Genomic DNA, 13,743 nt, shown 5'->3' with positions numbered 1-13,743 from the left:
TCCCACAGGGAGCTCAATTTTCCTGCTCTGGGCACCCCCTTTTTATAACGTGGTTCTGATTATACCTCATTAGCATTAGCAGCAAAGAATCCTGTGGCACCTTATAGACTAACAGACGTTTTGCAGCATGAGCTTTCGTGGGTGAATACCCACTTCTTCAGATGCAAGTGGGTATTCACCCACGAAAGCTTATGCTGCAAAACGTCTGTTAGTCTATAAGGTGCCACAGGATTCTTTGCTGCTTCTACAGAACCAGACTAACACGGCTACCCCTCTGATACTCATTAGCATTGACACACAACCTGTATCCTGTGGTTAAGGCACATTTGGAAACAGAGGTGCCTTTCCAGAATTTTTGTATTTAAAATTAATCTTCTGGCTAATTGTTCACCCTGTTCCCACTTGGTACCTCTTTTCCCATCATCTTAGGGCATCGGGTTATTCCTCGGCCATTTACTTCTGTCAGCATTTCTTAGCTCCAAGCCTAAAATAGCGAAGCTAAAATCTTGCAGGTCTCAGCCTACAGGCCTTGCGTGTCAGCCCTATTTACGTAGATCCCTAATACATGGTTATTCTCGCTACAGACCGACCAATCGATTCTCTATTTAGCACACAGTGATTCCATGTGACATAACGTGTTAGTTATTTATAACACCACACAGTAAATGAACGGTGAACTAAAATCACTGGCTGCCGTTCCCACCCTTACTCCTACACTGGTGCTGTGGCCTGTGGTGCCCAGCGCTCTGCCTGCAGCTCAAGCCGGGCTTTGCGCTCTCACACGGGGGCTGCATCTTGCTGGAGCCCCAGATACCCTGCAGCCCTGTGGCCGCTCCTGGCTCACCAGGGGCCATTTCAGATTTTGGGGAGAGGGGCAACTTTAACTGTGATCCCAGGGGCTACTGAGGCACCTGAAAAGTGTAGGTTTTTCTGCAGAAAATAACTTAGAAATTTGCTGACAGAAGCATTTCTATCTAATTGTTATATAAAGAAAGATAAATATATATTGACTGCAATTACAGCCACGTATTAAATTTAAGAGTAAATTTAGAACAATCAGGAGATAATACAGCAAGATATTCCCTATCCCAAGCCTTGAGGTATCAGTTCTGAAGCTTTAACGCAGGTATCAGAAACACCAGATTGATACTTTTTACCCCATCTTTAGTAGCGATAAATAAAAATAAATAAAATCTGCTTACTTTCTCTAACAGACACACTCCATGTTACTGCCATTATCTCCTCTATTTTAGTCAATTGTTTTTCACTCCACTGAAAAATATTTACTTAATTTACATACATGATTAAGGTGTTGTTCTCATTTTTACGAACGGAAATTTATTTCTCATTATTTTGGCATTTATGTTTACTGATCACAATCATGTATGTATCAGAGGGGTAGCTGTGTTAGTCTGGATCTGTAAAAGCAGCAAAGAATCCTGTGGCACCTTATAGACTACCAGACGTTTTGCAGCATGAGCTTTCGTGGGTGAATACCCACTTCGTCGGATGCAAGTAGTGGAAATTTCCAGGGGCAGGTAAATATAAGCAAGCAAGAAGCAAGCTAGAGATAACAAGGTTAGTTCACTCAGGGAGGATGAGGCCCCGTTCTAGCAGTTGAGGTGTGAAAACCAAGGGAGGAGAAACCGGTTCTGTAGTTGGCAAGCCATTCACAGTCTTTGTTTAATCCAGAGCTGATGGTGTCAAATTTGCAGATGAACTGAAGCTCAGCAGTTTCTCTTTGAAGTCTGGTCCTGAAGTTTTTTTGCTGCAGGATGGCCACCTTCAGATCTGCTATTGTGTGTCCAGGTCGGTTGAAGTGTTCTCATGTATGTGACTCACTAACGTTTGACTTCATCATTGCTATTAGTATCATACTTGGAGCTGCATTTATTTTCATAGGAATTTTAAGTTACTTTACAGACAGATTTAAAAATACAGTTTGAAGATAAATGATCTTCATCTGCACAGTGTCTAAAGTTTTGAGTTTAGCTAATTTTTTTTTAAATGAGCCCTGCTAAGGTAAGTACAAGCAAAATGTACAGTCTGTTATTTGCTAGGAACATTTAAATAACGAATGACAAAGCACAATATGGCAATTACAGTAATAATGATAATTACTCCAGCCAGGCCAGGTGAGGCATTTTAGAACTCGTTACTCAAAGAACTGAATTTAAGCATGAGACAGAAATAAAATGATGAAATGCACAGACCAGTTAAAGCTAAAATACCAGCACTGTCATCCTGACCGAATGTGAAGAATAAAATTACAGAGACTACATGTACTTTGTGCATTTTGACAGGAAGTAAAAGGAAGTAATAACGGTAACTGAAGTGTCTGTTGTGGGGTGAGTGTGTGTGGGGGGGGAGTGTGAGACACACCCGCTGTCACTTCCAGCCCAGCGGCACTCACTAGTCCGAAGGCTCATTCACACGGCAGCAGGGGCCAGCAGCTCCCACTCCTGACCCAGAGGCAGCAGCACAGAATCTTGTCCGCTCAGCTCAGCAGAGACTGGGCACAGAGGCAGGAGGGTGGGGCCACCCCGACATCAGCAACCCCCCCCCTGCCCCCGCACAGCACAGGAGGCTCCTGGGGGCAGCTTGGCCAGGGGCAGCTCCAAGTGGGGGGGGGGGAGCAGGGCTGCAGGAAGAGCTGCAGGGGCAGACAGCTGAAGAGAAGTGGGGGGAGGAGAGACAGGACACCCCTGCTGGAGGAACCCCCTCAGCAAGGCCCCCCTGGACCGTCATGTCGTCTGCCCCCCACTAAGTCTGGCCCCGTCCAGCTCTTCACAATGAGAACAGCGCTGGGCTCCCTGCCAGCGAGCTCTCCCTGCACCTGCCAGGGCCTCCATCTCCTGTGTCCGTCTGTGGCTAGTAGGGGGGGATGGATCTGCTGGGAGAGAGGAGGGGCTCTCGCTTCGTCCCCTCCCCCTGGCGTTTCCTGGATGCTCTGAGCGGGGTGTGTGGGGGGGGGGGACTCTGACTGTGAGCCACCCAGAGCTTCCATTTGATTGAAAGTGTGAGTGGGGCAGCAGGTCCTGAGTGTTGGACTCTTGCTCTTTCAGGGTTCGGTGACCTTCGAGGAGGTGGCTGTGTATTTCACCAGGGGAGAGGGGGCTCTGCTGGACCCCGCTCAGAGAGCCCTCTACAGGGATGTCATGCAGGAGAACTATGAGACTGTGACCTCCCTGGGTAAGGGTTCCTGTCCCCTGGGTTATTAGAAGCTGTGAGGTCTCTAAAGAACCTGATAACTTTATACCTTTATTCATCATACAAGTTTTGACAAGTTTCCTTGCCCCCCCCTTTTTGCCTCATCTCCCACCCACTAGAATAATTTTTAGACATTTGTCATCAGTCATTTTGAAATTGCATTTAATGTATCCTTATTGGCTACATTAGCAACTGCTTTTTAAAATTAATTAATAAAATTATAAAAAAATAAAAATATTTTAAAAAATATTAAAAAATAAATAATTTAATTAATAAAAATAGGTGTGTGACTGATGCATGGCTTGTGTGACAGTCAGATGAGCTCATCTTTTGATAGGAGAGAGTATAAAGTTGCCATTCAGGACCCCACGGGTGAAGGGAGAACAGAGCTGTGGGAGGGGAGGAGAAGGGGGGAGTAGCTAATTCTGGGGTGCCAGGACACGGGGAGGGTGTGTGCAGGGTTAGAGCTAAGAAGCAGCAGGGAGGGAGGAGGCTGTGCGAGACGAGGAGGGAACACAAGAAGCTCCCAAGGTGCCAGGAGGTGGTGCCGGCTGAGAGTAATGGGAAGAAGGGGAGGGCAGTGTGGGAGAAGGGCACCCAGGAAGTGGGCTGGGTGGGTCAGTGGGAGGGAGGAGAGGTTTGGGGATCTGGAGCTGTGGGGGATCCCAGATCTTTAACCCTGAATCCCTACCCAAGCCTTGTTGTTCTAGAGCCCACGCTCCAGTTTCCTTTCTGTTCAGTTTCACTTTATTATACATTTTTTCCCCAAATATTATTATTTTAACTCTTGACCTCCCTCTCCCACTCATTACCCCCCTCCCCGTATAACCTCCCCATCTCCTATGCACAGCGACCCCGGCCACCGATCCTGAGTCCTTGCTGCATCCTCCCTCCCGTAGCAGGGCCCCTACCCAGGCACAAATGGGCACTTTGTTGATGATGTCACAGGGCGGTGGTGTAGCCTGTACAGTTTTTACACCTATAAGATGACGTATTGGGGGTACAGCTTGCCCTTGTACATGGCTACGCAAAGTTAATTGAGAAGATGGAATTTGGTGAAACACACAGAAACTTGATTAAATACAGACAGTTATAACTGAAATCACAGGCAAGGATCAATCCACGTAACAGTTAGACTAAGATCAGTATAGTAAAGAGGGGCTTGCACTGTGCGGACGTACAAGTTATGACACCAATGGAAACAAAGATCAAGGGGCAAGGCAGACCGTCAGAAGGGAGGCCCTGCTTCAGTTTGTCTCGGGGACCTGACAAAATGAAAAAATGGTCACTAGGAGAGGTAATTTATCCACTTCCTTATGGTAATAGGATGGCAATATACTGCATCTGCTGCTTTGCTCTGATTACAATAATGTCAATAGCTGCCCCAACCCATATGTGACCTTTGGGAAGTCCATAATTTAGCATCAAGCCTTAATACTCATGATTTACATCACTTAGTTATTAATAATCCCAATATATAAATGTGTCCAACTGCTGAGATCCTGCATAGCAACCTAATTGCTAAAGCCCACCCCAAACATCCTTCTTTCAGAATCCTGTGGCGTATTCCACCTGTTTGTAGTTACTCCTTAGTCTGTAAAAATGAGGGTGCAAAATATCTGACCTGGGATTCTCTCCTTAGGCCTGGTCAGGTAAATCCCAGACTTCAGCATAACTTCTCCCACAAAGCCTCTGCCTCATATAAGGCCCTGAACTGTAGCAAGCTGAATAACCCATTTCTTTATGTTCACCTCCTTGCCCCTCCACACATGGTCCAAGCTCATAAGCAATTCTCTGATCATGACATGTTACCTCTAGCGAGTATGAAATTGCCCACAAGACGTGAGACTGGGTCATAGATCGTAAAATCAGGTCGGGGTCAAGAAGAGTGAGAGTTTGGAGAGAGTCTTGTCCCCCCTCTCCCCATCTGCAGCAGCCACAAGCTGTCTTCCCTCCCGGCTCCTTGGATCTCTGAGCCTGTCCCTCCTGAGGCTGCATGGCCCAGTTCTTGTTTCTGACCTTCTCCTTTTCCGGAAGAATTAGGGGCTGTTGCTCCTGAATGTTAGTGTGTAATTCCCCAGCCTTCTCCTCCCACTGGGGGAGTTTAATTCTCCCTCCCATTACCCCTGAGTCACTAGATTTCCTAATTCCCCAAAATGTGCTTTTGCGATGTCACAGTTCGGGGTAGCGAAGCCTTTGACCTGCCTCCATGGTCTGCTCACGGAATGGCCCCTCAGGTATCAGGCCTCCAGCCAGCCCCTCTCTGTGGGTAGGGACCCACATGTCTCTCCTTTTTGACCAGGGTGTGAGGATTGCAGCTTGTCCTCCACTGTGTTTGCTGGACTAACGTCCAGTTCCTGTGCTTTGCTTTCTCTCCAGGGGCTGTGAGCAGTGTGTCTGAGATAGAGGTGGGACTTTTGGTGATACTTGTATGATGCCAATACGCAGGGCCGCCCGGGGGGGGGGCAAGTGGGGCAATTTGCCTCAGGCCCCGGGCCCAGCAGGGGCCCCCACGAGAGTTTTTCAGGGCCCCTGGAGCAGGGTACTTCACTCTCCGGGGGCCCCGGAAAACTCTCGCGGGGCCCGGGCCCCCGGAGCTTCTTCGCTCCCGGTCTTCGCTGGCCAGGGGTCCTTCCGCTCCGGGACAGAGGGACCCCCCACCGCCGAATTACCGCCGAAGCGGGACCCGCCGCCGGGTCTTCGGCGGTAATTCGGCGGCGGGGGGTCCTTCTGTTCCGGGACCCGCCACCGAAGTGCCCCGAAGACCTGCAGTGGGGGCTGCACCTCGGCGGCGGATCCCGCTTGGGCAGTAATTCAGCGGTGGGGGGTCCCCGCCGTGGGTCTTTGGGGCACTTTGGCGGCAGGTCCCGGAACGGAAGGACCCCCCGCCGACTTACTTCCGAAGCGGGGGCCCCCCGCCGCCGAAGACCCCGGGCCCCCGGAATCCTCTGGGTGGCCCTGCCAATACGCATCTCAGTTTCCCTCTGTGATTGGTATTGCTATGATTAGAACGAGCAGGAGACATGAGGTGTTTTGTCACACAGCTGTCATGGGGTGATATGAATGGGTCATTAAGGACTGGCTGGGGCCAACTTAGATCAATGGGATACCCGACAGAGACAAGGGAATAATTGTCACCTGTCCATGGGAGGATCTCAGCTTGGCTGAGTGAAGCACACATGGACTCGTTATGTTTTTGGGAGCAGGAAGAACTGGGCTCGCAGACACAGGGAGCTTTGCCAGAGTGAAGACAAATGGACAGACACAGTGAAAAGAAACCAAACTGTTTTCTACAGCAGCCTGGCTCAAGGGCATTGGCCAGTGTGGACTATATTGTCTTCATTGCTTCTCTGTGCTAATGAAAACACTTTCCAGTGCTGTGTCTCGGTTGACTAATAAACCCTGCAATGTTTTAAAAGTCTGCCCAGTGTCACAGCAAAAACTTGCTGAGGTGCATTGACTGAGGAACAGTCTCTGAACAGGAGTGTCGTTCAGCTGGACCTGCTGGCAGAGCTCACAGGTTGAAGTAGGAGTGTTGAAGCCAGAGGCTCAGTCTCAGGTGTTGAAGCTACATGGCCTGTCCTTGTGGAAGAGTGGGAGCCCTTGGGGGTCTAGTGCACTCAAGGGGCACCTCCCAAGGACTGTTTACAAGCCAGGGCATTGCACAGATCCTATGGATCCATGACAGTGCCAGAGGTTCAGCCTTATGGGGAAAAGATACAAAACAAGAAAAGGATCTAAATGCGTATTTACCATCAGCCCCTCATCAGTCCTCATGGGAATCCCTGATCTGTTCCAAAGTGTATTAAAACCTTCCTCTAAGGCTCACCTCTTGGTTATCAGGTCATGTCGGTTTTGTTAGAGGTTTTCCCTTCACCCTCCCACTTCCCTGGGTCTTGTCACGCAGACAGGAAGCAGCAAAAGACCAGAAGTCCAAAGTGCAGACAATGCCATGTTTATTGGGGTTAGTTTCCAAGGAAGCATATTCCGAAGCCCTTCACACCAGTCGGGCTTATCTTGATCTACTGATAGTCTGTTCCCCAGTGTTCCCTTCCCAGCTCTGACGCCGCAGAGCGTTTATCCCGTGTCCCCCTTCCCAGCTCTGATGCAGCTGAGCCTTGCCTGTGTTCCTGTTTCCCCCACACACACCTTAACAAACATGATTCCAATTTCCCTTCCCCCTCCTGTTGGACCCCGTTTATATAGTAATATTCTCAGCTATACCTTAACCAATCATTTTACTGAAATTTAACGAACCAATTCTAACATATTGTAACATGCTTCTCTAACCAATTATATCCCACCACCCTAATTAACTTACACCTAGCAAAATTAACTGTACAGCAGAGAGAAACAATTACAGAATCAGACAGATTAACAATGGAAAAGTGGGGGCCATAAAGATAGAACAATACAGAAATGAGGGTTTCACAACCACAACCATTGAGAAGTGATTTCTTGCCAGACAGGCTGCTGTCAAACTAAGTTTTCTTTAACCATCTTAAGATCTGTTTCTTTATCTGGTGGTGATGGGCACTATCAGGACAGGATCGTCTTCCTAACAGCCCAATAGCACCTTATTCCAGTGTGACGGGTTTGGGATGTGAGGATGTGACCCTTCGCTTCCCAGCTTATGGCTGCCCCTGCTGCTTAGCCAAAGGCCTTAGCCTAAGAACAAGGCCTCAGACGGTCACAGTAAGAGAAGGCCCTTACAAATACAGACAGTGATTTTGTTGCTTTGTTTTTATACCCCTGTAAGTAGCTAAGTGATAAAAATACACCTAAGTTCTTAAACTATAGACTTTACAGGCAGGCCTGAATATCTCTATTCTAACAGTGGGGTCTATCCCTTCCCCCATTCTGTGTCTGTCTTGTCTATTCAGATTGTAAATTCTTCAGGGCATGGCCCAGCTACTATTCTCTGTTGTACTTTGCCGAGCACAATGGAGACCCACTGTTAGTTGGTCCTTAGGCACTAAGCTAATGAATATGATTTATAATCATAATAACTCTCCTGCCACTTTGAGCCAAGGAAGCTGGTCTTGGGATGTTACTGCTTAAAAATGAGCTGGGGTTAAAACCATGGACTATTCCTTGTGACAAGTATCCCACAAATTCCACTGACCTCCCTTGTTTTCTTTGCCTTGAGTAGGGATTCCAGTTTCCAAACCTGATGTGATCTCCCAGCTGGAACGAGGGGTAGAGCCGTGGGTCACAGACCTTCAGGGCTCTGAGAAACAAGTGCTTCCAAGAGCTGCCTGCACAGGTAGGGAATTGGTTAAACCAGCTCAAAAATTGTCAGTGAATGCAGGAAATATTTGGGATGCCCTACAAAGACCTTATGAGATCTCCAAGTTCAGGATTGTTCGCTGCAGATGTGGAATCATTAGGCAGATGTGACTCAGTCCTATTCTGACTGACAACTAGCAGCAGGTCTCTCCCCATCTCCCTTTCCCCTGAGTGTTCTGGTGAGATGTGGATCAAAACTGATCCCTTCCTCTCTCCTCTGTGGAAGGGTTTGGGGAAAATCAGCACCTGATAGGTTTGATCTCTCCTGCACATATTTTGGTTTGTTCCCCCCCTTTTTCCATTCCTCTCTCTGAGATTTCCTTTCTCTCAGGTGCAGGGAGTGACCTGTGTCTGGATTCTCTCTGTCTCCCATCAGGTGATGGGCTGGTGAGTGAGAATGAGGAGGAGAAACCCCAGCAGGAAGATGCTGAGCAAGAAGAACCACATGGGATGTTATCAGGAAGATCCAAAGGGAATGATTCCGGGATTTGTGCACTCCCAGAAAAAGTGAAATCCTGTGAGACTCAGCACAGGCCAGAGGAAAACTTCAGTAGCCACTCAGACCTTATTACACATGAAAGAATCAACTTGGGAAAAGCTTCAGTCGGAGCTCTGCCCTTATCAGACATCATAGAATCCATACAGGTGAGAAACCTTATGGATGCTCTGAGTGTGGGAAATGCTTCAGGGATATTTCAAACCTTATCACACATCGGAGAATCCACACAGGGGAGATGCCCTACAGGTGCTCTGAGTGCAGGAAAAGCTTCAATCAGAGCTCAAACCTTATCAGACATAGGAGAATCCACATGGGTGAGAAACCTTATGGATGCTCTGAGTGTGGGAAACGCTTCATTCATCGTTCAGGCCTCATTTTACATCAGAGAATCCACACAGGAGAAAGGCCTTACACATGCTCTGAGTGTGGGAAAAGCTTCAATCAGAGCTCAAGCCTCATTAGACATCAGAAAATCCACATGGGAGAGAACTGTAGCAAATGCCTTGACTAGGGCTGGCCAAAGTGGTGGGTTTTTTTTTGTTTTTTTTTTAAATCACATTTGCTAATTCCCACATAGTGATCTTTGCACCATCTTCACTGTGGTTTCTCAACTCCACCAGATCAGTTGCCTGCTTCTGCCTTTTGCAGCTCACCCGTCTTTGGGGTCAGTCCTGTGATCTTTTCTATCAACTCCTTTCCTTCTGAGTCACAGGAGTGTGTGTCCCTCCTGCCAGGAATGTTCATCAGCTCCAGGTGGGGGGAGAGAGGTTTGATCCCAACAAGCTACACTGAGGCAAAAACTACCTGAGCCTGACATCCACTAGGGCTGTACATGGCGTTGGCTGCTCAAGTTAATGATCTTGGGGTAAAAAGACAATTATAGTTATAGAGCAGAAGCAGCCCAGGTGCAGTGGTTACCATTAGCTTTCCCCTTGACCTGACCTAAACTCCATCACTTTTCCTAGTCTAAACAAACCCTGAGCATCACGGTTGTACTGTTCCCCCATTTCACAGCAACCGTTAGTCATCAGGTTTTCTTCTAGTTCTCTCCCTGCCTCCTCCTACTGTATCGTAAATGGAGGCTAATCCTGAAATTAAAACCTCCCTCCAAAGGAATTAGAGTGGGGGAACAGGTGAGAGAAATAGCCTGTGTGAGAATAGAGACCCAGTATAGACTGTAATTATTTCTATTTCAAGTGGAATTCATTTTGATAAATTTTAAAATAAATCTTTTGTTAAGAGGAAAATTACTTAATACAAGAGGTGTAACCTTTTACCCAGTTAGAGGGTAACAGCCAGAGAGTTCCCCAGGTCTCTTGTTTGCAAAGCAAAGACGTCACATCAGGCAGCAGATGTCAAAATCTACAATGGTGATGGATGTGTGATGGGAGCTTTTCTGGGTTGGTTTTTTGGTTTGGGTTTTTTATTTAATTTTTTTTGGTTTATCAACCAGTTATTTTTATAGGTGTGGAGGCCCCTTTTCCTGTTGAGCACAGCTGTTTAACCCTCAGGCCTGGCTCTGGAAACCTCCTCAGTGCTGGCCTTGTGTTTCTTTCATGTTTGATATCTTTGGGGTCCACACATCCACACTACATGCGGTTCACAGCGACAGGTACTTTGAGAAACCTGCTGGGTTAAGTGGGCCTTTTCCAAACGGACATTGACCCAAAGTCTGCCTCAGTTCAGCTGGATTGGGACACGTCTGTATCAAAGGAGTGGTTCACACCGGATTTGCGCAGTAACCTTGGGGGAGGGGTGGTAGGATAACATCAGTAGGAATTGACAACTGTTGTGTATTTGGTTGTCATGGTTTTGTTGCTATGGCAACTGAGTTCGATTATTATGGGTTAGCTCAACCGGTTTCAACCGGCTGAGGAGCTCTCTGTATATATGTAAATAAAATGGAGGTTTTGGTTAGCTGCCTGCTCTCTGGCCTCAAGTGATTGCTTCCTACACCGGCTGCCCCAAGGATATAACACTGGCGATGAGGATGGGATTCCGGTGCTGCTCCAGTAACAGAAGGAAGTAGAAGTTAAGGTAAAGAACAAACAAACAAGCTGCTTGTTTGCACTGACTGTGAAAGTGAAACTAAAAATCATGGCTACTCTGACCAGGCCCCTGGAGCCTTTTGATGAGAATACAGAGCAGTGGCATGTGTATACTGAGCGTTTTGAGCTTTTTGGTATTGCAAATGACATTACAGAAGCGAAGAAGGTGCCAATATTCTTAACTGTTGTAGGGGTTAAAACCTACTCTCTGCTACGCAGCTTACTACACCCTGTTAAGCCTGAGACTAAATCTTACAGTGACATTGTGGAAATCCTGGGGTCTCATTTCTCCCCAAAACCACTGGTAATTGCTGAAAGATATAGGTTCCACAAAAGAGACCAAAAGGAAGATGAAACAGTTGTACAATTTGTAGCCATTTTAAAAAAGCTAGCAGAACACTGTGAATTTAAAGAAATGTTACATGATGCCCTGCGTGACAGGTTAGTGTGTGGCCTGTACAGTGAAGCTATACGGAAGCGCCTACTGACAGAGGCTCAGCTTACCTTACAGAAGGCTGTTGATATTGCTGTCTCCATGGAACTGGCTACAAGGGAGGCACAATACATCGGTGCACCCCCTAGGGTGCAAAAAGTGTCACAAGAACCGACCCACAAAACTGTGCAGAGTCAAGAATGTTACCGCTGTGGTAAGCCGGGTCACCAGGCATCAGAATGCTGGTGTAAGGACCTGGTGTGTCGACACTGTGGCAAAAAGGGACACATTGAGTGTGCCTGTAAACAAAAGAAAAAGAGGCCTGTGGTCTGGCCGACAAAAAGAGGAACCCTGCATACCCTAGAGCAGACCCAGGATGATCAAGGTGACACCTCATCGCAAGAGGAAGTGCCACTGCATGTTTTGTCTTTGGCAATGGGCTCACATGAATACTGGGTAACCCCGTTATTGGATGGCAAACGTATACGCATGGAACTGGACACCGGTGCAGCCGTCTCACTGATCTCCGAGACTGTGTATAAAGAAAAGCTACAGCATCTTCCGCTTAAGGCAACAAAAACTGTTCTGAAGACGTATACGGGAGAAGCTGTGCCTATGCTGGGCACTATTGATGTTAAGGTGGAGCTCAATGGACAGGTGGCTAAATTGCCACTGTTTGTGGTGAGAGGTAACTTCCCAGCCTTAATGGGTAGGTCTTGGCTTGGGAAGATTCAACTGAACTGGGCAGAAGTGCACCGGATGACTAAAGAAGAAACCAGTCTAACTCCTATACTAAGGAAACATGCTGCTGTTTTTGGAGATGATTTGGGAAGTATGAAGGGAATCACTGTGACATTGAACATTAAACCTGGCAGTCCACCAAAATATCTGAAAGCCCGAACTGTGCCATATGCCATCAGGCCAAAAGTTGAAGCAGACCTGGAGCGCCTGGTCACCAATGGAGTCCTAATACCAGTTACCCATAGCTCATGGGCCACTCCTATCGTTCCAATCGTGAAGAAAGATGGCTCTCTCCGGATTTGCGGTGATTTTAAAGTCACTGTCAACCCAGTGTTGTGTGCAGAGCAATACCCGCTTCCCCGCATCGATGACCTCTTCGCAGGCCTGGCTGGGGGACAAAAGTTCAGTAAGATTGATCTGAGTCAAGCATATTTACAGATGCACGTCGATGAAAAGTCCCAAGAGCTGTTGACTATTGTGACTCATAAGGGGCTTTATCGATACTGTCGTCTACCCTTCGGAATAACATCTGCTCCCGCCCTGTTCCAGAGGGCTATGGACCAGATCTTGTGTGGCTTGTCAGGAGTTCAGTGCTATCTGGATGATATCCTGGTCACTGGAAGAAATGAAGAGGATCACTTAAAGAATTTAGAGGCTACCCTACAAAGACTGGAAGAGTATGGCCTACGAGTTCGCAAAGACAAGTGTGAATTCTTCAAGCCCTCTGTTGAATATTTGGGACACATCATTGATTCTGCAGGTCTTCATAAGGCCCCTGCAAAAGTTAAAGCTATTGTGGAGGCTCCCCCACCTCGAAATGTAAGCCAGCTGCGCTCGTTTCTAGGACTCCTGAACTATTATGGAAAGTTCATCTCACAGTTAGCCACACTGCTAAAACCACTTCATGAGCTCCTTGGGCAGAACAAGGCCTGGAAGTGGACTGAAGCCTGTGATGTTGCGTTTAACAAAGCTAAGGATGCATTGCTAAATTCTGAAGTTCTAACGCACTTTGATCCATCCTTACCACTGCAATTGGCCTGCGATGCCTCCCCTTATGGAGTGGGAGCAGTCGTGTCACATATTATGCCTTCAGGTGAAGAGAGACCTATTGCTTTTGCTTCACGCACTCTAAGCAAAGCAGAAACTAACTACGCCCAAATCGAACGTGAGGCATTAGGAATTGTTTTTGGAATTTGGAAGTTTCATCAGTACCTGTTTGGGCGAAAATTTACTCTTCTCACAGACCATCGACCTCTGACATCAATTTTTGGACCTTACACAGGCATTCCCCCATTAGCTGCTAGTCGTATGCAACGTTGGGCATTGTTACTTTCAGCACACACATATGAAATCAAATATCGGAAATCCACTCTACACGGCAATGCAGATGGCCTCTCAAGGTTGCCTTTGCCGGTTAAACACCAAGATAGTGCCCACAAGGAAATCTTCTACTTTGAACAGGTAGAGAATACACCCATCACTGCTACTCAGATAAAGAAGGCAACTCGCGTTGACCCAGTATT

At 47.4% G+C, this 13,743-nt stretch overlaps 1 long non-coding RNA gene and 1 pseudogene across 1 annotated transcript; both read left to right on the top strand.

Moving 5' to 3' along the window:
• Positions 1–9,470, top strand: part of LOC123352485 — a 139,935-nt pseudogene extending 130,465 nt beyond the window's left edge.
• Positions 3,144–8,934, top strand: LOC123352488. Its single transcript, XR_006574193.1, has 3 exons — positions 3,144–3,192; positions 8,363–8,476; positions 8,876–8,934. It is a non-coding gene; the product is annotated as an uncharacterized LOC123352488 (long non-coding RNA).
• Positions 9,471–13,743: the final 4,273 nt, after the last annotated feature.

The sequence above is a fragment of the Mauremys mutica genome, chromosome 18 (genome assembly GCF_020497125.1).
Source record: "Mauremys mutica isolate MM-2020 ecotype Southern chromosome 18, ASM2049712v1, whole genome shotgun sequence".
Classification (NCBI taxonomy): domain Eukaryota; kingdom Metazoa; phylum Chordata; order Testudines; family Geoemydidae; genus Mauremys; species Mauremys mutica.
Note: the sequence above shows the minus strand (reverse complement) of the source record. Positions and strands in the feature narration are given on the sequence as shown.